Source organism: Cervus canadensis, chromosome X, assembly GCF_019320065.1.
Source record: "Cervus canadensis isolate Bull #8, Minnesota chromosome X, ASM1932006v1, whole genome shotgun sequence".
Taxonomy (NCBI): Eukaryota; Metazoa; Chordata; class Mammalia; order Artiodactyla; family Cervidae; genus Cervus; species Cervus canadensis.
In genome coordinates this window covers 41,506,859-41,531,316 of record NC_057419.1, presented here as the reverse complement: position 1 = coordinate 41,531,316, position 24,458 = coordinate 41,506,859, and the positions used below count along the sequence as shown (strand labels likewise).

Below are 24,458 nucleotides of genomic sequence, written 5' to 3'. Positions count from 1 at the left end.
ATAATGCAATGAATGAGATCAAAAACACTTTGGAGGGAACCAAGAGTAGAATAACGGAGGCAGAAGATAGGATAAGTGAGGTAGAAGATAAAATGGTGGAAATAATGAAGCAGAGAGGAAAAAAGAAAAAAGGATAAAAAGAAATAAGGACAATCTCAGGGACCTCTGGGACACTGTGAAACGCCCCAACATTTGAATCATAGGAGTTCCAGAAGAAGAAGACAAAAAGAAAGGCCATGAGAAAATACTCGAGGAGATAATAGCTGAAAACTTCCCTAAAATGGGGAAGGAAATAGCCACCCAAGTCCAAGAAACCCAGAGAGTCCAAAACAGGATAAACCCAAGGCGAAACACCCCAAGACACATATTAATCAAATTAACAAAGATCAAACACAAAGAACAAATATTAAAAGCAGCAAGGGAAAAACAACAAATAACACACAAAGGGATTCCCATAAGGATAACAGCTGATCTATCAATAGAAACCCTCGAGGCCAGAAGGGAATGGCAGGACGTACTGAAAGCAATGAAGAGAATAACTACCACCTAGATTTACTGTATCAGCAAGGATCTCATTCAGATAATGAAGGAGAATTCAAAAAGCTTTACAGACAAGCAAAAGCTGAGAGAATTTCAGCACCACCAACACAAGCTCTTCAAAAATGCTAGATCTTCTCTAGACCAGGAAATGCAGAAAGGTTGTATTTTTAAACGTGAACCCAAAACCAACAAATAAATGGCAACGGGACCACACCTATCAATAATTACCTAAATGTAAATGGGTTGAATGCCCCAACCAAAAGACAAAGATTGGCTGAATGGATACAAAAACAAGACCCTATTATGCTGTCTACAAGAGACCCACCTCAAAACAAGAGACACATACAGACTAAAAGTGAAGGGCTGGAAAAAAAAATATTTCACGAAAACGGAGACCAAAAGAAAGCAGGAGTCGCAATACTCATATCAGATAAAATAGACTTTCAAATAAAGGATGTGAAAAGAGACAAAGAAGGACACTACATAATGATCAAAGGATCAATCAAAGAAGAAAATATAACAATTATAAATATATATGCACCCAACATAGGAGCACCGCAATATGTACGGCAAACACTAACGAGTATGAAAGAGGAAATTAATAGTAACACAATAATAGTGGGAGACTTTAATACCCCACTCACAACTGTGGATAGATCAACTAAACAGAAAATTAACAAGGAAACACAAACCTTAAATGACACAATGGACCAGCTAGACCTAATTGATATCTATAGGACATTTCACCCCAAAACAATCAACTTCACCTTTTTCTCAAGTGCACACTGAACATTCTCCAGAATAGATCACATCCTGGGCCATAAATCTGGTCTTGAAAAATTCAAAAAAATTGAAATCCTTCCAGTCATCTTTTCTGACCACAGTGCAGTAAGATTAGATCTCAATTACAGGAAAAAAATTGTTAAAACTTCAAACATATGGAGGCTAAATAACACGCTTCTGAATAACCAACAAATCATAGAAGAAATCAAAAAAGAAATCAAAATATGTATAGAAATGAATGAAAATGAAAACACAACAACCCAAAACCTATGGGACACTGTAAAAGCAGTGCTAAGGGGAAGGTTCATAGCATTACAGGCTTACATCAAGAAACAAGAAAAAAGCCAAATAAATAACCTAACTCTACACCTAAAGCAATTAGAGAAGGAAGAAATGAAGAACCCCAGAGTTAGCAGAAGGAAAGAAATCTTAAAAATCAGGGCAGAAATAAATGCAAAAGAAACTAAAGAGACATAGCAAAAATCAACAAAGCTAAAAGCTGGTTTTTTGAAAAAATAAACAAAATTGACAAACCATTAGCAAGACTCATTAAGAAACAAAGAGAGAAGAAACCAAATTAACAAAATTAGAAATGAAAATGGAGAGATCACAACAGACAACACTGAAATACAAAGGATCATAAGAGACTACTACCAGCAGCTCTATGCCAATAAAATGGACAACTTGGAAGAAATGGACAAATTCTTAGAAAAGTATAACTTTCCAAAACTGAACCAGGAAGAAATAGAAGATCTTAACAGACCCATCACAAGCAAGGGAATCGAAACTGTAATCAGAAATCTTCCAGCAAACAAAAGCCCAGGACCAGATGGCTTCACAGCTGAATTCTACCAAAAATTTAGAGAAGAGCTAACACCTATTTTACTCAAACTCTTCCAGAAAATTGCAGAAGAAGGTAAACTTCCAAACTCATTCTATGAGGCCACCATCACCCTAATTCCAAAACCAGACAAAGATGCCACAAAAAAAGAAAACTACAGGCCAATATCACTGATGAATATAGATGCAAAAATCCTTAACAAAATTCTAGCAAACAGAATCCAACAACATATTAAAAAAATCATACACCATGACCAAGTGGGCTTTATCCCAGGAATGCAAGGATTCTTTAATATCTGCAAATCAATCAATGTAATACACCACATTAACAAATTGAAAGATAAAAACCATATGATTATCTCAATAGATGCAGAGAAAGCCTTTGACAAAATTCAACACTCATTTATGATTAAAACTCTCCAAAAAGCAGGAATAGAAGGAACATACCTCAACATAATAAAAGCTATATATGACAAACCCACAGCAAGCATCACCCTCAATGGTGAAAAATTGAAAGCATTTCCCCTGAAATCAGGAACAAGACAAGGGTGCCCACTCTCACCACTACTATTCAACATAGTGTTGGAAGTTTGGCCACAGCAATCAGAGCAGAAAAAGAAGTAAAAGGAATCCAGATAGGAAAAGAAGAAGTGAAACTCTCACTGTTTGCAGATGACATGATCCTCTACATAGAAAACCCTAAAGACTCTACCAGAAAATTACTAGAGCTAATCAATGAATATAGTAAAGTTGCAGGATATAAAATTAACACACAGAAATCCCTTGCATTCCTATATACTAACAATGAAAAAACAGAAAGAGAAATTAAGGAAACAATACCATTCACCATTGCAACAAAAAGAATAAAATACTTAGGAGTATATCTACCTAAAGAAACAAAAGACCTATACATAGAAAACTATAAAACACTGATGAAAGAAATCAAAGAGGACACAAACAGATGGAGAAACATACCGTGTTCATGGATTGGAAGAATCAATATTGTCAAAATGGCTATTCTACCAAAAGCAGTCTATAGATTCAATGCAATCCCTATCAAGCTACCAACGGTATTTTTCACAGAACTAGACCAAAGAATTTCACAATTTGTATGGAAATACAAAAAACCTCGAATAGCCAAAGTAATCTTGAGAAAGAAGAATGGAACTGGAGGAATCAACCTGCCTGACTTCAGACTCTACTACAAAGCCACAGTCATCAAGACAGTATGGTACTGGCACAAAGACAGAAATATAGATCAATGGAACAGAATAGAAAGCCCAGAGATAAATCCACGAACCTATGGACACCTTATCTTTGACAAAGGAGGCAAGGATATACAATGGAAAAAAGACAACCTCTTTAACAAGTGGTGCTGGGAAAACTGGTCAACCACTTGTAAAAGAATGAAACTAGAACACTTTCTAACACCATACACAAAAATAAACTCAAAATGGATTAAAGATCTAAATGTAAGACCAGAAACTATAAAACTCCTAGAGGAGAACATAGGCAAAACACTCTCCGACATAAATCACAGCAAGATCCTCTATGACCCACCTCCCAGAATATTGGAAATAAAAGCAAAACTAAACAAATGGGACCTAATGAAACTTAAAAGCTTTTGCACTACAAAGGAAACTATAAGTAAGGTGAAAAGACAGCCCTCAGATTGGGAGAAAATAATAGCAAATGAAGAAACAGACAAAGGATTAATCTCAAAAATATACAAGCAACTCCTGCAGCTCAATTCCAGAAAAATAAATGACCCAATCAAAAAATGGGCCAGAGAACTAAACAGACATTTCTCCAAAGAAGACATACAGATGGCTAACAAACACATGAAAAGGTGCTCAACATCACTCATTATTAGAGAAATGCAAATCAAAACCACAATGAGGTACCATTACACGCCAGTCAGGATGGCTGCTATCCAAAAGTCTACAAGCAATAAATGCTGGAGAGGGTGTGGAGAAAAGGGAACCCTCTTACACTGTTGGTGGGAATGCAAACTAGTACAGCCACTATGGAGAACAGTGTGGAGATTCCTTAAAAAACTGGAAATAGAACTGCCATATGACCCAGCAATCCCACTCCTGGGCATACACACTGAGGAAACCAGATCTGAAAGAGACACGTGCACCCCAATGTTCATCGCAGCACTGTTTATAATAGCCAGGACATGGAAGCAACCAATGCCCATCAGCAGATGAATGGATAAGGAAGCTGTGGTACATATACACCATGGAATATTACTCAGCCGTTAAAAAGAATTCATTTGAATCAGTCCTAATGAGATGGATGAAACTGGAGCCCATTATACAGAGTGAAGTAAGCCAGAAAGATAAAGAACATTACAGCATACTAACACATATATATGGAATTTAGAAAGATGGTAATGATAACCCCATATGCAAAACAGAAAAAGAGACACAGAAATACAGAACAGACTTTTGACTCTGTGGGAGAAGTGAGGGTGGGATATTTCAAAAGAACAGCATGTATATTATCTATAGTGAAACAGACCACCAGCCCAGGTGGGATGCATGAGACAAGTGCTCGGGCCTGGTGCACTGGGAAGACCCAGAGGAATCGGGTGGAGAGGGAGGTGGGAGGGGGGATCGGGATTGGGAATACATGTAAATCCATGGCTGATTCATATCAATGTATGACAAACCCACTGGAAAAAAAAATAATAATAAAAAAATTAAAAAAAAAAATAAAGCTTCTATAACTAAACCAATCCACACTATACAGACTCCTATTTTGTTTCATTATAAAAAAACAAAACATATTACTGGGAGAAAGGCCATATGCAAAGTGAGAGGAGAAACTCTCTAAAATTGCAAGTTTGTGTACCATTTATGTGGATCAGGAATTGCTTAGAACTAAAACTGTGTGATGTTAACAATAACATTGCTGGTTGCAAGAGCAATAAGTGGCTTTTGCTTTAAAAGACTCATTTGGACATTAACATTGCTGGATTCCACAAACACTAAAGTCAAACATTTGGGAGATTGTTTTAAAATTTAATGCTGGATGATCTTTTGACCAAATATAAGATCAGAGTCATTCCAGCAAAAGGAGTATTCTGTTGAAGCCCAGGGACAGACTGTAGGGAAACAGGCTTTCCAGGAGCCTGGGAAGATGGATACAGAGAATGTCCACGGAAACCTTCACACTCTGTATTTTCCTTTAAATGAGCATAGGGTCTTGCTGATGCTGAGTTTCCTCAAGAATCACTTGCCCATCTATGCTCCAGCTTGTCTTTTAATGGTCTAGCATTGTTGTTGTTGTTCCTTCACTAAGTTGTATCTGACTCTTTGCTACCCTATGGACTGCAGCACTCCAGGCTTCCCTGCCCTTCACTATCTCCCAAAGTTTGCTCAAACTCATGTCTATTGATTTGGTGATGCTATCTAACCATCCCATCCTCTATCTCCCCCTTCTCCTCCTGCCTTCAATCTTTCTCAGCATCAGTGTCTTTACCAATGAGTCGACTCTTCACATCAAGTGGTCAAGGTATTGGAGTTTCAGCATCAGTCCTTCCAAAGAATATTCAGGGTTGATTTCCTTTAGGTTTGACTGGTTTGAGCTCCTTGCTGTCCAAGGGATCCTCAAGAGTCTTCTCCAGCACCACAATTCGAAAGCGTCAATTCTTTGGGAGCACAGCCTTCTTTATGGTCCAACTCTTACATCTGTACATGATTACTGGAAAAACTGTAGTTTTGACCATATGGACCTTTGTCGGCAAAGTGTCGTCTCTCTGCTTTTCCTAAGATAGCTCTAAATATTTCCCTCTAAAAGCATAAACTCTTCTTCAATGGTGCTGTGGTGTGGTTTATTAAAAAACGAGTTTCTAAAGTAAAAAAAGAAATCAAACTAAACACTTCAATTTTGCATGTTCGGTGTCACCTGCAGCTTCCAAGGGGTGCTGGGGTGGAGACTAGAAGGACAGAGTTAGAAGATATCTGAACTGCCTTTGTCCTGTTTGGCCAACTTGCTTCCAAGATGATTCCATGTTTTTCCCTAAATACAATAGGAGTTTAACCTAATCATATTGTTTGTGTGTGTGTCTGCATATACCCATGTACACTCAAACACATTTGGTTTCTTCCAATAGTTGCACTGAAATCTGCAACTGTCATTCAGAACCTTATGTGTGCAGCATGAATGAGCTCTAACATTTGAACATATGGTGAGATTGAGGGGAGAGAGGGATGATGGGATCAGTGTGAGGAAATAAATGTATAAGAAAAGCACAAGAATATTATACTGAATTCGACTAAAAGGAGGGTTCTATTCTGACTAATGATGACCAACCAAACACACACATTATTACATCTGCCATAGAGCTATGAGAACAAAGAAAAGAGAGAGAAGACAACAGCAATAAAATGAAGGAAGGTGGATAACAAATGGATAAATGGTAACTGACTTAAGAGGCTCACTTCAGCTGAATTCTAAGCCAGCAGTGGGAAGGCCAAGAAACAACTAATTTTGCACCCCAGAATTTCCTAAGAGCTCAGAGATTTGTGGCATATGTAGATGATGCAGATAAGGTAAGGCTAAAAAGAGGAGGTTTCACTAGAAATCTGTGTAAGAAGTTAGATCCCAAACTGTCCCTCCACTGCAAACAGAAAAGAGACAGATCTTACCTCATCCTAGCAAAGACTGAAGTTTTATTCACTTTAGTAGATGAGAAGGACAGCAAGTTTCAGAACTTGGGGACATCAAGTACAGCAGATGAAAGAGATACCATAATGCACATAAGGAGAATAAAGGATACTTTACACATTAAATGTTGATGCCAGCTTTCTTTTCCCAATCAGATTTCCAAATGCTGGAAAGAGGGTCCTCTCTTGGGAATCTGATCAGTTCACTGGAGATTTCCTAATGAAATAGATCACATAGATCATCTTATATAATGCTTCCACAGTTGAAAAACCTAATCACATGAACAAAGATTTATAATGTATTCAGACAGTCAAGGGTCATCAGATATGAGAAATATGAAACAATGTAAACAAAACAACCAAACAAAAAAGTAGGGTACAAACTTTGCAGAGAGAGGAAAACTTTTATAAAGGATACACAGTCACAGAAAGGTAAGACACTATATCCATAAAACAAGAATGCGATGATATGAGAAAAGAACATTCAGAATACACAAAGAGTTGAAGAGCTATTGGAAATAAAGTTAAAATTCAATAAAAAAATAGGAATATAAAGGTGAGAAAATCTCAGAAGAGAAAGCAAAACATGTGATTAAAAATCAGAGAAAATAAGTAAAGGACCAGTTTAGAAGATCCAAATTTGAATAAGCTGAGTTACTTTTGTAGAAGGAAACTGAAGTAATTTAAATCATTTGCTGAGGTATTCTAATGAGTTCTTAAGTTTTACAAACTGTTCCTTTTAAAAGTTTTAGTTGTTTTTCTTACTTATAGCTTAATTTTGTAAAAGTTGCAGAGGAATGTACATAGTTTAAGAGGCAAATAATTCTATAAGGCTTACAGAGAAGAGTAAGAGCAGTCTCTCTTTTGCATTCCCGTCTTCCACAAACACAGGGCAAGGAAAAACAGACGAGAAGACATCATCAACATAATAATTCCAGAACATTTCTCAAAATTGAAAGACTTGAATTTCCAGTTTAAAAGAGCTCATCACAACAGAGAAAACTAGATCCACATCAAGGCAGTTTTAATCACTTGAGACAAAGAAAACATCTCTCCAGAGAAAAAGAGAAGAAAAAAAAGCTCCTTCATATAAAGGATCATGAATCATTATGGCATTTTATTTTTCCACAGCAACGCTGGAAGCTACAAAACAATGGAACAATGCCATCAAAGCTTGAAGGAAAAAATAATTTTCCAACTAGAATTCTACATTCAGTGAAACTAGGAATTAAGTATGAAGGCAAAGTAAAACATCTATAGTCTCAAAAGTTTTATCTCTCATGCCCTCTTTCTTGGTAAACTACTGGAGGATGTGCTCATCAAAAAACAAAACAAAACAATAAAATACAAAAGATGAAGATACAAGAAAAGGCAATAGGAGAACCAAGTCAAGAAGACAAAAAAGCATACCTAAGATGGTATGAAGGGAGATTCTAGGATGATGGTTTTCAGCAGATATAAGGAGCAAGCTTTCTCTATTTAAGCAGATCGTGGGAGAGATTCCACTGGAAAAAGAATAAACTGAAAGAAGAGCTAATGTACTCAAACTTATAGAGAGGAAGGATAGAGAAGAGTCTGAGGGTGAAGTGTTTCTAGGTACATAGAAAACAAAACAAACAAGAAAGAGAAAAATTATTTATTCTAGGGAAAACAAAAAGTTATGCAGTAAGAAAAAAAGTAGTCATTTATATACCACATGGCTTGTCTGTGACTAGCTTTTATTACAAAGCCATAATTATTCAACACTGTATTTTATTTCAGGTGAGATTTCTATTATATGAATGGTAAACAATCTGCCATCTCTAGAGATTTCTTTAAGAAAATCAGAGATACCAAGGAAATATTTCATGCAAAGATGGGCACAATAAAGGACAGAAATGGTATGGACCTAACAGAAGCAGAAGATATTAAGAAGAGGTGGCAACAATACACAGAAGAACAATACAAAAAAGATCTTCGTGACCCAGAAAACCATGATGGTGTGATCACTCACCTAGAGCCAGACATCCTGGAATGTGAAGTCAAGTGGGTCTTAGAAAGCATCACTATGAACAAAGCTAGTGGAGGTGATGGAATTCCAGTTGAGCTATTTCAAATCCTGAAAGATGATGCTGTGAAAGTGCTGCACTTAGCATGCCAGCAAATTTGGAAAATTCAGCAGTGGCCACAGGACTGGAACAGGTCCGTTTTCATTCCAATCCCTAAGAAAGGCAATGCCAAAGAATGCTGGAACTACCACACAACTGCACTCGTCTCACACGCTAGTAAAGTAAAGCTCAAAATTCTCCAAGCCAAGTTTCAACAATAAATGAACCACGAACTTCCAGATGTTCAAGCTGGTTTTAGAAAAGGCAGAAGAACCAGAGGTCAAATTGCCAACATCCATTGGATCATCGAAAAAGCAAGAGAGTTCCAGAAAAACATCTACTTCTGCTTTATTGACTACGCCAAAGCATTTGACTGTGTGAATCACAATAAACTGTGGAAAATTCTGAAAGAGATGGGAATACCAGACCACCTGACTTGCCTCTTGAGAAATCTGTATGTAGGTCAAGAAGCAACAGTTAGAACTGGACATGGAACAACAGACTGGTTCCAAATTGGGAAAGGAATACATCAAGGCTGTATATTGTTACCGAGCTTATTTAACTTATATGCAAAGTACATCATGAGACATGCTGGGCTGGATGAAGCATAAGCTGGAATCAAGATTGCCAGGAGAATATCAATAACCTCAGATATGCAGATGACACCACTCTTATGGCAGAAAGTGAAAAAGAACTAAAGAGCCTCTTGATGAACTAAAGAGCCTCTTGATGAAAGTGAAAGAGGAGAGTGAAAAAGTTGGCTTAAAACTCAAAATTCAGAAAACTAAGAACATGGTATTTTGTTCCATCACTTCATGGCAAATAAACAGCAAAACAATGGAAACAGTGAGAGACTATTTTTTTGGACTCCAAAATCACTGCAGATGGTGACTGCAGCCATGAACGTAAAAGATGCTTGCTCCTTGGAAGAAGAGCTATGACCAACCTAGACAGCATATTAAAAAGCAGAGACATTACTTTGCCAACAAACGTCCATCTAGTCAAGGCTATAGTTTTTCCAGTAGTCATGTATGGATGTGAGAGTTGGACTGTGAAGAAAGCTGAGCACCAAAAAATTGATGCTTTTGAACTGTGGTGTTGGAGAAGACTTTTGAGAGTCCCTTGGACTGCAAGGAGATCCAACCAGTCCATCCTAAAGGAAATCAGTACTGAATATTCATTGGAGGGACTGATGCTGAAGCTGAAGCTTCAATACTTTGGACCCCAGATGTGAAAAACTGACTCACTGCAAAAGACTGTGATGCTGGGAAAGATTGAAGACAGGAGAAGGGGACGACAGAGGATGAGATGGTTGGATGACATCGCTAACTCAATGGACATGAGTTTGAGCAAGCTCTGGGAGTTGGTGATGGACAGGAAAGCCTGGCGTGCTGGAGTCCATGGGGCCACAAAGAGTTGGACAAGACTAAGTGACTGAACTAAACTATGAACTGAATATCTATATGATCTGCAGTGATGTCTCCTTTTATATTTCATATAATTTGTGGCTTTATTTGTTTTAATTGAAGGCTAATTACTTTACAATTTTGTAGAGGCTTCTGCCATATATTCCCATGAATCAGCCATAGGTGTACATGTGTCCCCCATCCTGAACCCCCTTCCCACCTCCCTCCCCATCCCATCCCTCTGGATCATCCCAGTGCACCAGCCCTAAGCACCCTGTCTCATGCATGAAACGTGAACTGGCGATCTATTTCACATATGGTAATATACATGTTTCAGGGCTATTCTCTCAAATCATCCCACCCTCGCCCTCTCCCACAGAGTCCAAAAGTCTGTTCTTTACATCTGTGTCTCTTTTGCTGTCTCGCATATAGGGTCATCATTACCATCTTTCTAAATTCCATATATATGCATTAATATATTATATTGGTGTTTTTCTTTCTGACTTACTTCACTCTGTATAATAGGCTCCAGTTTCATCCACCTCATTAGAACTGACTAAATGCATTCTTTTTAATAGCTGAGTAAAATTCCATTGTGTATATGTACCACTGCTTTCTTATCCACTCATCTGCTGATCGACATCTAGATTGATTCCATGTCCTAGCTATTGTAAATAGTGTTGCAATGAACACTGGGGGATACGTGTCTCTTTCAGTTCCGGTTTCCTTGGTGTGTATGCCTAGCAGTGGGATTGCTGGGTCATATGGCAGGTCTATTTCCAGTTTTTTAAGGAATCTCCACACTGTTCTCCATAGTGGCTGTACTAGTTTGCATTCCCACCAACAGTGTAAGAGGGTTCCCTTTTCTCCACACCCTCTCCAGCATTTATTGTTTGTAGACTTTTTGATAGCAGCCATTCTGACTGGCGTGAGATGGTATCTCATTATGGTTTTGATTTGCATTTCTCTGATAACGAGTGATGTTGAGCATTTTTTCATGTGTTTGTTAGCCGTGTGTATGTCTTCTTTGGAGAAATATCTGTTTCGTTCTTTGGCCCATTTTTTGATTGGGTCGTTTATTTTTCTGGAATTGAGCTGCAGGAGTTGCTTGTATATTTTTGAGATTAATTATTTGTCCATTGCTTCATTTGCTATTATTTTCTCCCATTCTGAAGGCTGTCTTTCATCTTGCTTATAGTTTCCTTTGTTGTGCAAAGGCTTTCAAGTTTAATTAGGTCCCATTTGTTTATTTTTGCTTTTATTTCCATTACTCTGGGAGATGGGTCATAGAGGATCCTGCTGTGATTGACGTTAGAGAGAGTTCTGCCTATGTTTTTCTCTAGGAGTTTTATAGTTTCTGGTCTTACATTTAGATCTTTAATCCATTTTGAGTTTATTTTTTTCCATTTATTTTTATTAGTTGGAGGTTAATTACTTTACAGTATTGTAGTGGTTTTTGTCATACATTGACATTTTGAGTTTATTTTTGTGTATGGTGTTAGAAAGTATTCTAGTTTCATTCTTTTACAAGTGGTTGACCAGTTTTGCCAGTGCCACTTGTTAAAGAGATTGTCTTTTCTCCATTGTATATTCTTGCCTCCTTTGTCAAAGATAAGGTGTCTGTAGGTCTGTGGATTTATCTCTGGGCTTTCTATTTCATTCCATTCATCCATGTTTCTGTCTTTGTGCCAGTACCATACTGTCTTGATGACTGTGACTTTGTAGTATAGTCTGAAGTCAGGCAGGTTGATTCCTCCAGTTCCATTCTTCTTTCTCAAGATTGCTTTTGCTATTCGAGGTTTTTTGTATTTCCATACAAATTATGAAATTATTTATTCTAGTTCTGTGAAAAATACCATTGGTAGCTTGATAGGGATTGTATTGAATCTATGATTGCTTTGGGTATTATACTAATTTTCACAGTATCGATTCTTCCAATCCGTGAACATGGTATATTTCTCCATCTGTTTGTGTCATCTTTGATTTCTTTCATCTGTGTTTTATAGTTTTCTATATCTAGGTCTTTTGTTTCTTTAGGTAGATTTATTCCTAAGTATTTTATTCTTTTCATCGCAATGGAGAATGGAATTATTTCCTTAATTTCTCTTTCTGTTTTCTCATTGTTAGTGTATAGAAATGCAAGGGATTTCTCTGTGTTAATTTTGTACTGCATTAACATTGTACTGCAACTTTACTATATTCATTGATTAGCTTTAGTAATTTTCTGGTGGTGTCTTTGTTTGATCAGTCTAGCTGGAGGTTTTTCCATTTTAGTGGTCTTTTCAAAAGCTAGATTTTGGTGTAATTGTATTACACTGAAATTTGATTCTTTGCATTGTTTGTCCATTTTCTATTGTATTACCTTCTGTTCTTTTTTTATTTCTAGCCATCTACTTATGGATTTACTTTTTTGCTCTTCCTTTTCTAGCTTCTTATGTAGAATTTTAAGATAAATTGACATTGGACCATCATCTTTTCTAATATAAATATTTAAAACTATACATTTCTAACTCAACATTGCTTTTAATGTATCCCACACTTTTTAAATATTTATTTGGCTGCATCCAGTCTTAATAGTGGCACATGGGATCTTTTTTGCAGTGTGTATGATCTTTTATTGCAGCATGGGGGATCTTTCAATGCAGCACATGGGATTTTTCATTGTGTTGTGCAGGTTTCTCTCCAGCTGTACCATGTGGGCTCTAGAGCATGCAGGCTCAGTATTTGTGGCACTCAGGCTTAGTTGCCCCATGGCATGTGGAATCTTAGTTCCTTGACCAGGGATTGAACCCAGGTCCCCTGCATTGGAAGGCAGATTCTTAACCAGGGAAGTCCTCCCACAGATTTGATACACTATATTTTCATTTTTATTCACCTCAAAATATTTTCTAATTTCCTTTTTAATCCCTGGATTACATAGATGAGTATTAATTTCCAAATACTTGGTGTTTTTCCAAATATCTCTTATTTATTTTGAATGTAATTTTGTCATACCAGAAAACACACTCTATATGCTTTCAACCCTTTAAAATATATGGAAACATGTTTTATGGCCCAGAATATGGTCTATCTTGGTGAATATTCCATGTGTATTTGGAAAGAATGTGTATTATGTTGTTGAATGGAATATTCTACAAACGTCAATTAGGTTAAGTTGGTTGATAGTGTTATCTAAGTTTTCTATATCCTCATTAATGTTTTGTATTCTCATTCTATCAATTACTGAAAGAAAAATGTTGGAACTAAATCAAGAAAAAAAGTGAAAAGATACAAATTCTTTGGAATATACAAATATAAAAACTGACTCAAGAACACAGAAAATCTTGACTGGTATCTATTAAAGAAATTAAATTCTTAACTTAAAATCTTCCCATAAAGAAAACTCCAGTCTCAGATTACTTCAGTAATGAATTTTATCAAATATTTAAAAAAGAAATACTACTAATCTTATACAAACTATTAAAGAAATTAAAAGAAGAAGAAATACTTCCCAACTCATTTTATGAGGTCAGCATAATCCTGAGGTGAAAGTCAGAAAAGAAAAATAAAACTATAGACCAATATCCCTCATGAACATATCTGCAGACATTGTCAACAAAATACTAACAAGGATTATGCATTTTGACCAATGCATAATATATGTGTTGTGTATATAGAAGGAATGCAAAGTTGATGTAATATTTGAAAAATCATTCAGTATAATTCATCTTACAGACTAAAAATGATAGGCCATATAATCATCTTAATACATGGGGAAAAAGAGAAAAAGTATGCTTGTTCTCACAACATGTATTCAACATTGTAAGTCTTACCCAGGGTAATAGGTCAAGAAATAAAGATATATATATATATATATATAAAGATATATATATAAAGGCAAAGCTATCATCATGTGCTAATAACATGGTCATGTTTGTTATTTTAAAAAATCCTGATATTATCTACAAAAAGCTACAAGAATACTGCATTGAACTGAATGTTTGTGTTACCCACAACACCAAAATTCATACTGAAATCTTAATCCCCAATGTGATAGTATTAGAATGTGGGACCTTTGGGAGGTGGTCAGGTCATGTGTGTAGAGCCTTGAGGAAGGAGATTAGTGCACTTATAAAAGAGACCCTAGAAAGCTCCCTAATCCCCTTCCACCATGTGAGGACACAGCAAACAAGGAAGCAGACCTTCATCAGACATCTAATCTGCCAATGCCTTGATCTTGGATTTCTCAGCCTCTAGAACTGTAAGAAGTAAGAAATTAATTTCTTACATATGTATAGCTGAGTCACTTTGCTGTACAGCAGAAATTAACATAACATTAAACCAACTATATATCAATAACATTTAAATATACATACACTATATATATATATATATGGAATAAATTTATTCTATTTATAAACCACACAGTCTATGGTATTGTTATAGCAGCCCAGACAGACTAGGACAGATGTGTAAGTTTAGTAATGTCATAGGAAATGAGGTAAATATACAAAAATAAACTGTATTTTATATATTTAGATAGTAGAATTGGAAACCAATATTAAAAAGACTGATTTCAGGACTTCCCTGGTGGCACAATGTTTAAGAATTTGCCTGTCAATGCACGGGACATGGGTTTGATCCCTGGTCCGGCAAGATTCCACATGCTGTGGAGCAACTAGGTTCATGCACTACAACTGCTGAGCCTACACTCTCGAGCCCATAAGCCACAACTACTGAGCCTGTGTGCCACAACTACTGAAGCCCATATGCCCTAGAGCCCACATGCTGCAACTACTGAAGCCTGTGTGCCAAGAGCCTGTAGAGTCTGTGCTCCATAATGAGAGGCCACCACAGTGAGAAGACTGCAGACCAAAACAAATAGCACCTGTTCCCCACAACTAGGGAAAGCTTGTGCAGACAACAAGGACCCAGAGCAGCCAAAAATAATAAATAAAAATTATAAAAACAGGTATTTTTATAAAAAGACCAGTTGCAGTAGCACTGATAAAATACAAAATATTTGAAATAAATTTAACAAAATATGGACAAGATCACTACTCTTGCAAAGTGTGAATCATTGCTGAGAAAAAATTTTAAAGCCCTAAAGGAAATATCTGTACCATGTTCATGGATCAAAAAAACCTCAAATTGTTAAGATAACAATTCTCCCCAAATATATCTACAGATTTTATGAAATCTCAATCAAAATTCCACTTGGTTGTTTTGTAGAAAACAAAAAAGATGATTCTAAAAGTTGTATGGAAATGCAAAGGATCTAAAATAACCAAATAAGATTTGAAGAAGAATAAAGTTGATGGACAAAAACTACTGATTTCAAGTCTTACAATAAAGCTTCCACTTTCAAGACACAGTGGTATTGACATGAAGATAAATATACTTAATAGAAAAGAACAGAAAGCATAGAAATAAACCCACACATGCATGGTTAATTGATTGTCTAAAATGTGGACAATGTAATTAAATAGGGATAAAATAGTCTTCTCAGCAAATGGTGCTCACATAGTTGGAAACTCTAAGAAAGTAAAGAAGACCCGAACCAATGGAGAAATTCCATTATTCATGTATCAGAAGATTCAGTAAAGTATAAATATCATTTCTTGCCAAACTGACTAACTACAATTTCAATTAAAATCCTAAACTGTTTGTCAAAATTTACAATGGATTCTGAAATTGTATAATGCAAATGTGAAATGCCTAAACCAAATATCCCAAGCAATATCAAAGAACAACTCTAGTGATATCAAAACTTACATAGCTTAGTAAGAAAAAGACAATGTGGTAAGGAAAAGATTTTAACCAGGTACACAAAACTCAGCAATTATTATGAAAGAAAAGATTTATAGATTGAATAACATAAAATATTTTTGTTTGAACCACTGAAAAAATGAAAGAGAAACCAGAGTAAAATATATTTGTAATAAAATAACAAAAAACTCACATCCAGGATATATGAAGAACTCCTACAAGTCAACAAGAAACTCAACCCAACATAAAAATGAGCGCAAGATTTGTACATCTGTGTCTCTTTTTCTGTTTTGCATATAGGGAAGATTTGAACTTGAACCTTACCAAAATGGAGGTATAAATGGCCAATGAACATATAAAAATCTGCTCTATCTCATTAATCATAATGTTAAATTCACCATAAATACCACTAAATATCTAGCAGAGTGGTTAAAATTAAGATTTACAATACTGTGTTGATGAGTATGTGGAGCAATAGAAATTCCTGCACATGGTTGGTTGAAATGTAAAGTCTAACAATCACCACATAACACTGGCATTATCTACTAAAGCTGACTTATCCAAACTCCATGACCTAACACTTCTATTCCTAAGTATTCTCCAATAGAATGAGTGTACAGGTGCCATCAGGCTGTAAGTAAAAGAACATTCATAGCAAGGTTACTGGATGTACAATTGGAAATATCCAAACGTTTACTAACATGGATTAAAATGCAGCAATGAAGATGAACAAACTACATCTACATAAAGCATGGATAAATCTCACACTTTTTGAGAAAAATAAGTCAAACACAAAAGATTATGTGCTTAAAATTCCATTTATAGAAACCTCATTAGCAAGCAAAACTAAGCTATACTTTTAGATTTTAGGATATGTTTCCTTTTGGGAGGGGAAGGGATGATGAGTGGGATGGACATATTGGAATAGTGTTTCTGAGATACTGGCAATATTCCATTTCTTGACCTGGGTGATGGTTACACAAATCTGTTCAATGAGTTGTTCACTTATTTTATGTGCATTTTCCCATAGGCATGCTGTACTTCAGAATTAAAAATTTTTTTAAATGGGAAAAGATATGAGCAGGAAATTTATATTAAACTCCCAAAACTCAAATGCATATGAAAAGATGTTCATAATCATTAGTAACTAAAGAAATGCAAACTGAAACATCACTTTACACCTTTCAGCCTGGCAAAATATCTCCAGTGAATCAATTTTTGGCAGGGATATGCATAGGACATCTCATTCATTGATGTAGGGAGCAGACTGATCAGGTCATTCTGAGGGGTATGTTATATGTACATGTACGTGTGTGTCTGTCTGTGTATCTATTATGATCGAACAACTCCACTCACTATATATTCCAAATAATTTCCTACACAGATCCAAAAGGAGACATGTATTAGAATGTTTATTATAATGTTATCTGTGGTGACAAGAAATTGGTTCCCATTTGGGGTCCATTACTGGAAATGGTACAGATATGTGTTAGTTGCAACATCATATCATAGAGTGTTATACAGAATTAGAAGCAACAAATTAGACAGCAAAGTGGACTGACCTTAAAAACATAGTGCTTAATTTAAAAAAGAAACAGAATGAGCTATAATATAGTACCACTCATGTAAATTAAAAATACCAGAATGCCAAAAAAAGATATATTTTTCAAGAATATATACAAATTAAACGATGTGTATTAAACATAGTTAACCTTGGGTGGGGAGTGAAGGAAAATGGGAGTACAGGATGGTGATAAAAGGAAATTTTTTAAAAGCAAGCAAGAAAGAATGCAAATAGCTAGGATCAGACACCAACTTAACCAAATTATCAAAGTTAACATCACCAGTAGTGGGACAAATTGACATAACGTGCCTTCTGATATGGTGGACCAAGGACACAATGTCACTTGTGTAGTATTCCTGCCAAAACACAGAACTCAAATTTAAGCAGAAGGAACGACCAGAAAAATCCAAATTGAGGGACCATCTACAAAATAACAGGCTTGTACTCTTCAAAAGTGGCAAAGCCATGAAAGACAAAGGGGAGGCTGAGCAAGTGTCCTGGGTTAAAGGAAACTAGAGACAGGACAACCAGAGACATGGCATCTTAGATTGGATCTTGAACCAGAAATAGGACAATGGTGAGACAAATTATGAAAGCTGAATAAGGTGTCTTTGATTATTTTATCATATTGATGTTATTTTACTGATTTTTATAACTGTAGTTACATGAGATATTAACACCTGGGAAATCGAAAAGGAGTATGTGAGTGTCTGTATTTTTGAGATTTAATTTACATACCATAAAACTCATCCTTTTAAAGTATACAATTCAGTAGTCTTCAGTATATTTACAAAGTTGTGCAACCATTACTTGGACATGAATTTGAGAACATTTTCATCACTCCAAAGATAAACCCTCTACCCATTAGAAGTCACTCCCCACGCCCTTCTTCCCCTAGCCCCTGGCAACCATTCACCTACTGTCTGTCTCTCTAAACTTGCCTATTCTAGACATTTCATACAATGGATTCATGCAATATTGTTTGTTTTTTTTTTTTGGGGGGGGTTGCTTCTTCCACTTAGTGTAATGTTTTCAAGTTTCATTCAATATTGTAGCAGCTATCAGTTACTTCATTTCTTTTTATGGCTGAATAATATTCCATTGTATGGATAGACCACTTTTTGTTGATCCATTTGTCAGTTGATGGGCATTTGGGTTTTTCCCATCTTTTGGCTAGTATGAATAGGAATAGTGCTGCCGTCAACATGTATTTGTGTAAGTATCTGTCTTCAATTCTGCATATGTACCTAGGAGTGGACATGCTTGGTCATATGTATGGTGACTGTTTTAAGTTTTTTGAGGAACTGTGAAACTTTTCCAAAACAGCTGCACCATTTTAAACTCCCACCAGCACTATCTTTACATTTTTTAGGCTTTCTTACAGTGTGAAATTGTTTCAAAATGGAAAGTTAAAAAATAATCATACAGTGGGTGCTATGTCTTCTCTAGGAAAAGCCAACATACCAATTCCATCCTTTCTTGGGTACCAGAGTAAAAGCTGAGAAAAAATGAGAAAACAAGTTCTTGGTTATTTGCACTTTTATTCTTGCTTTGGGGATCAATTCAACGCTGGTCCATCAAACTTGAGAGGGAAATGAAAACTTGACCATGTAACTAGGGAGTTCTTCTTCACAATAGGTTCCACTGTCAACATTGTCTTGTTTAAGGATAGTCAAAGGGACTCAGAACATCACAAGTATAAGAGTGAAGAGAGGAGAAAGAAAACTGTCTCCTTGACAATTATAATTTAATAAACATAATCATGTGTCCTAGAGACTTTTCTCACTCTTTAAAGGTTGTCAAGTAATTCAAGTAGAATGACTTTCTCTTAGAGGGCACAAAGGCCAATGACTTAGGTACAAAATAGACAATGGATTGGAAGTTAAAAGATACACAAACATACACTGTATTTTAAAAGCTTCAAGTCATTGATTTTATTTTTACTGATCCAGCACAGGGTGAAAAAAATACATTATATCATTACAATCAACTATTACATACAGACATATATCTTCATGTTCCTTATATTCATTTTCTGCTTTAAATCTGTTAACTTGTATTCATTTAAAATTCATATTTTCTTACTGAAAGTCTCCAGTTCATCTAACCAAGGGTTTATAATATCTCCTTTAAAACTTATATTCTTTTATTATTGAGAATTTAATGGTTTAGATTGATCTTTTTTTTTTTAACACTGAGAGATTTAAATTTATTTACCAGGAACAGACAAACAGAACATAATGGAAAAAAGTTTTCCAGAAGCTATTTCCAACATTCTTTTCTTCTTTTTCTCTTGAAAACTGGTGGTTTATCTTTTCAAGTTCTTTTTCATTCCATAAAAAAGCTGTTCTTCTTCTGGTTTCATAAGAGATGGTGAATAGTGGCAAACAAACAAAAACAAAAAACCCACTTTACACTTCACATCAGGGAGCAAATGATGGGATGGGATGGGATGTTGGGGCAGAGAGATATAGATTCTTCTGAGATTGAAAGTCAATGAAAAAAATTACGGGGCTGTGGAAAAAGAACAAAAAGAAACTGGGCTCCTGCAGGTGGCCAAGAGCCAAAATGAGGAGGAATGGTGATGTAGCAGGGCAGAGTGATGAAGCCCATAGAGGCTATGCCTTCTGATAGTAAATAGGAATAGAAATCAAATAATAATACTAATAACATGCAGGTGACCAATCCTTGAGAGCTGAGGCAGAGAGAAGAAGGGAAGCATTATACCTGGTCCCTGGTTCACTGAGCTTCCCAGGCTGATGTGTGACCATCTTGGTGAAATCATAACAAAATCACGTTTTGCTAAAACGATCAGCTTTCATGGGGTCCTTTCACTGCACTCTGTCCAATGATTAAGCCCAATGGTTTACGCTGCCTGCAAAAGTTATTCCAAAACAGTATAGGTGAAGCATTGATGAAAACAGCCATGAAGAACGTGTTTCCAGGTAGCCTGAAACCCAGCAGACAATGTAGCTGTTGCTCAACAAACACAGAAATCTACATTGTATGCCAGGTTCATGCCCTAGACCTGGATGTTGGGCCTGTAAGACTTCCCACGTATGATTTCAATAGAATTGCCTGCTGCATTTAAGATTTCTGGCATTTTTCTTCTCTAACAAAGGGAAAAGACAACCACAAGTCAGAAATGCACTGCTGGGATGTATCTACTACAGGTGGAACTTCCTTAAAATAAAATTACCATGTTATTTTGAGAATGTCATTTAAAAGTCAAGAGGTGAAATGGATGGATGGATGGATAAGATAGATGGACAGGTAAGATAGGTAGTAGGTAGATGGATGATAGATAGATAGACTGATTTATAACCAAATGCTTGATAGATAGTGAACAAATGCTTGATAGATAGTGAACAAATGATGGAAGCACATGGGAGAGAGAGAAAAAAAGATATATAAACAATCTATGGATAAACCATCCAGATTCCTCCCCTTCGTGGTGCTGAAATTCAATAGACCTTATCATTCATGAAAGCTTGATGGTTCCCACACTCCAGCTAATAAGGGAAGACTTACCAGTCACCCCAGAACTTAACTCTGTGTGTATACGTATGTATAAATCAAGGTAAAGCTCTATTATTGAGGACTTCTCAATAATCTCACTCAGGACACAGTAACTGAAGATAGAAGATGCCATCAGAGACCCAGTAGCCAGATGTAGCTACTGATTACAAAAGACAGGATCTACACTGGCTACTGAGCCATTGAGGGTACCTACACATTCCAGCAGCTAGATGATATGCAGCCTTCAGGGTGGGGCTCTGTGGAAGGAAAGAAAAGACATCAGTCCTGGAAACTTAAGTGGAAATGGTATCAGGAGGTTTCAATTGCATATTTTCTTTATTGGCAGTCTGACTGACACTAATTCCACACATGCAATTTAACAGTCTCTAGGTTTTATTTACTTACTCAACATATATTGAGTGATATTGAGGTAAGTGCCAGATAGTCTCTCAGGTGTTAGAGAGTCAGCAACAAACAAAATAAAAGATGAAACTCCCTGCCCTTCTAGAGCATGCATGATTGCTTGTGAGAAAAATCTACACTTGATTATGTGGCACATTTTTGCAGTAAAATGTATGTGTGTGTGAATAAATGCAAAATTTTACATACATAAATTGGAAAAATATATATTCATATATGAAAAACAAATGAACTAATAAACAAAAACGCAATCCACCATTTCATTGTGGCCTTGGAGAATTTTCACTTGCCTTATACCACTTTAATTTAGCAATGATGCATATATGTACAGTAAATTGCAGGAAAAATCATATCACTTCCTCTATATAGGATGATAGTTATTTCCACCAAACACCTAAAACACCAATGAAAACTGCAAAGAAGATATGTTACAAAGTATTCAAAGGAGCAGCTCACTAGTATGTCAGTTCCCAGCTTTCCTCCCATAACGAAAGTGTTAGTCACTCATTCGTGTCCAACTCTTTGCGACCCCATGGACTGTAGCCAGGCTCCTCTATCCATGGGATTTCCCAGGCAAGAATCCTGGAGTGGGTAGCCATCCCCTTCTCCAAGGAATCTTCCCAACCCAGGGATTGAACCCAGGTCTCCTGCATTGCAGGCAGATTCTTAACCGTCTGAGCCACCAGGGAAGCCCCTCCTCAAATAATACCATGTAGGTATAAACAGTTAGAGGATAGGTGTCCTCCTCATTGATTGATTGATTCATTGATACATTCACCCCAGAAATGCCTACCGACTGCTTTCTTATTAATTTCTTCCAGGCACTGAGGATGTGACACTGAACCAAGACCATGCACTCATAGAACTGAGAGCTGAATATTTAGGGTCGGGAAAGACAAAAAAGAAACTCAACAGGTATGGATGATCATTTCCATAAAGTAAAGCAACAGAGTGAAGAGGAATGTTCAGAAGGTAGTCACAGAAAACCTCATTGCAGGTATGACATTTGAGCAGATTCTTGAAGGAGAACTGTGTACACACCTGCAGTGAGATAACATCAGAGAGAGAGGCAAGCTTCAGAACAAAGGCCTTAAAGTGGGAAGAAGCCTGATGTCTTGGAGAAGGTGTTCTTATATCAGCACATGACCACTGTAGCCAATTATTGTTTCCAACTTTTGGATTTTTGTAGAAAGTAAATGACTATGCAGCTTTGGTCCAAGTACACGTTTTAGAATCTGACCTTCTTATGAATTTAAAACGCTTTGGCTATCACTTGGAAAAGATTTAGGAAAGTTATCATCAACTGGAAGAAAGGATATACTTAGAACTTTACATTGGTACAATTTGAGTGGACATGCAGCCGGATGCAAATATTTATTGCCTAAAAAAGGTAGCTTTAAAAATGTTAGGCAACATTGTAAATCAACTCTACTCCAATATAAAATAAAAATTAAAAAATAAAAAATGTGTTAGGTATAAGATGACTGGTTTTCTGAGAGCTCTAAATATGTAAGTTTCAAGGGAATGATTTAACTATATAATCACAGATGTCTAATTTTAAGAGCAAACCTACTTGCCAAGTTATAATGATAGTGTTTCGCCAGGTGGTTAGCTCTTAGGAAAGAAGGATGGAATTTATAAAGTGAAGTAGGCTTTTGTTTTGATTGTTTTGTTTTCTTTTTAAATAAATTAAAAACAACTCCATCTATGAAGTATATTTTGTCATTACCTAAAAAGTCAGGGCATACATACCGAAGTAAGAAAAACAAATTGCTTGTACAAGTTTGGCTGAATCTTACCTTCAATATAAAATCAAGCATTTATAGAACACACAAACTTACATTTCATAAACCACTAAATGTTCATAACTATCTTTATGAATAAGAAGACTAACAAAGTGAGGCAAGGGTTTAGTTTGGTTAGTTTTAGCACCAAAATTCAAAGGATTATCTTTTATAAATTTTGGTGTATATTTAGATTAGAAGAATGGTACTTTTAATTCTCAAAGCTCACACTATTCTCCAAATCTTCCTAAATCTAAAGAACTATAAAGTTAAGATGGTCTTTTCCCCCAACTTTTAAGTTTATCTAGGTAATACAAAAAGGAAAAACTGTAGATAAAATTTAATGGAAGGCTACTCTATAGATTAGAAATAAAGTGAAGTGAAGTCACTCAGTTTGCAACCCCATGGACTGCAGCCTGCCAGGCTCCTCTGTCCATGGGATTTTCCAGGCAAGAATACTCAAAAGGGTTGCCATTTCCTTCTCCAGGGGATCTTCCCAACCCAGGGATCGAACCCGGATCTCCCACACTGCAGGCAGACTCTTTACTGTCTGAGCCACCAGAGAAGCTCTATGGATTAGTGTCAACCACTAACCAATAATACACATTTTAAAGATTATTAAAATACTGGGACTAGAATATATAAGGAATATGCTGTAGCATAGACTATCAACCAATAATACATTTTATAAGTTTATAAATAAGTCAAACTAATAATGGCAAATTATACAATTCTATTATCTAACAATTAAGAAGACAACTAAACCCCAGGGATGAGTAACTAAACTATAACCAAGTTAGTCACTGTTCAAGTCCTATTCACAGTGCAAAAAAATAAAACAAAGACAGTCATAAACAACAACCTATCTATCCTGGATGAAGACCATTTATTTGGGGTATACACAATGGGAAAGAGAGTTAAAAGGGAGGAAAAGACTTATTAAAAGTTAAGCCTGCCACCTGCTGTTGAAAAGCCTGCCTGGAACAGGGATAAAGACCGTTTCTTGAAATGTTAACCTAGGATTTGAGACCAGGGGCAACCTATAAATCCAACCAAGAGGTCAAGACACCCACTGATGTTTAACGCCAAGT

General features: G+C 36.2%; 1 protein-coding gene across 1 annotated transcript in view; it reads right to left on the bottom strand.

Annotated features, from left to right (window-relative positions):
- Positions 1–19,553: 19,553 nt before the first annotated feature.
- The window catches only part of LOC122435525, a 113,188-nt gene continuing 108,283 nt past the window's right edge, over positions 19,554–24,458 (bottom strand). The window contains exons 7-8 of the mRNA XM_043459720.1: positions 21,378–21,420; positions 19,554–20,519 (exon numbers count right to left, since the gene is read on the bottom strand). The gene's annotated coding sequence lies outside the window, so the exon portion shown is untranslated. The remainder of the gene's footprint in view (positions 20,520–21,377; positions 21,421–24,458) is intronic.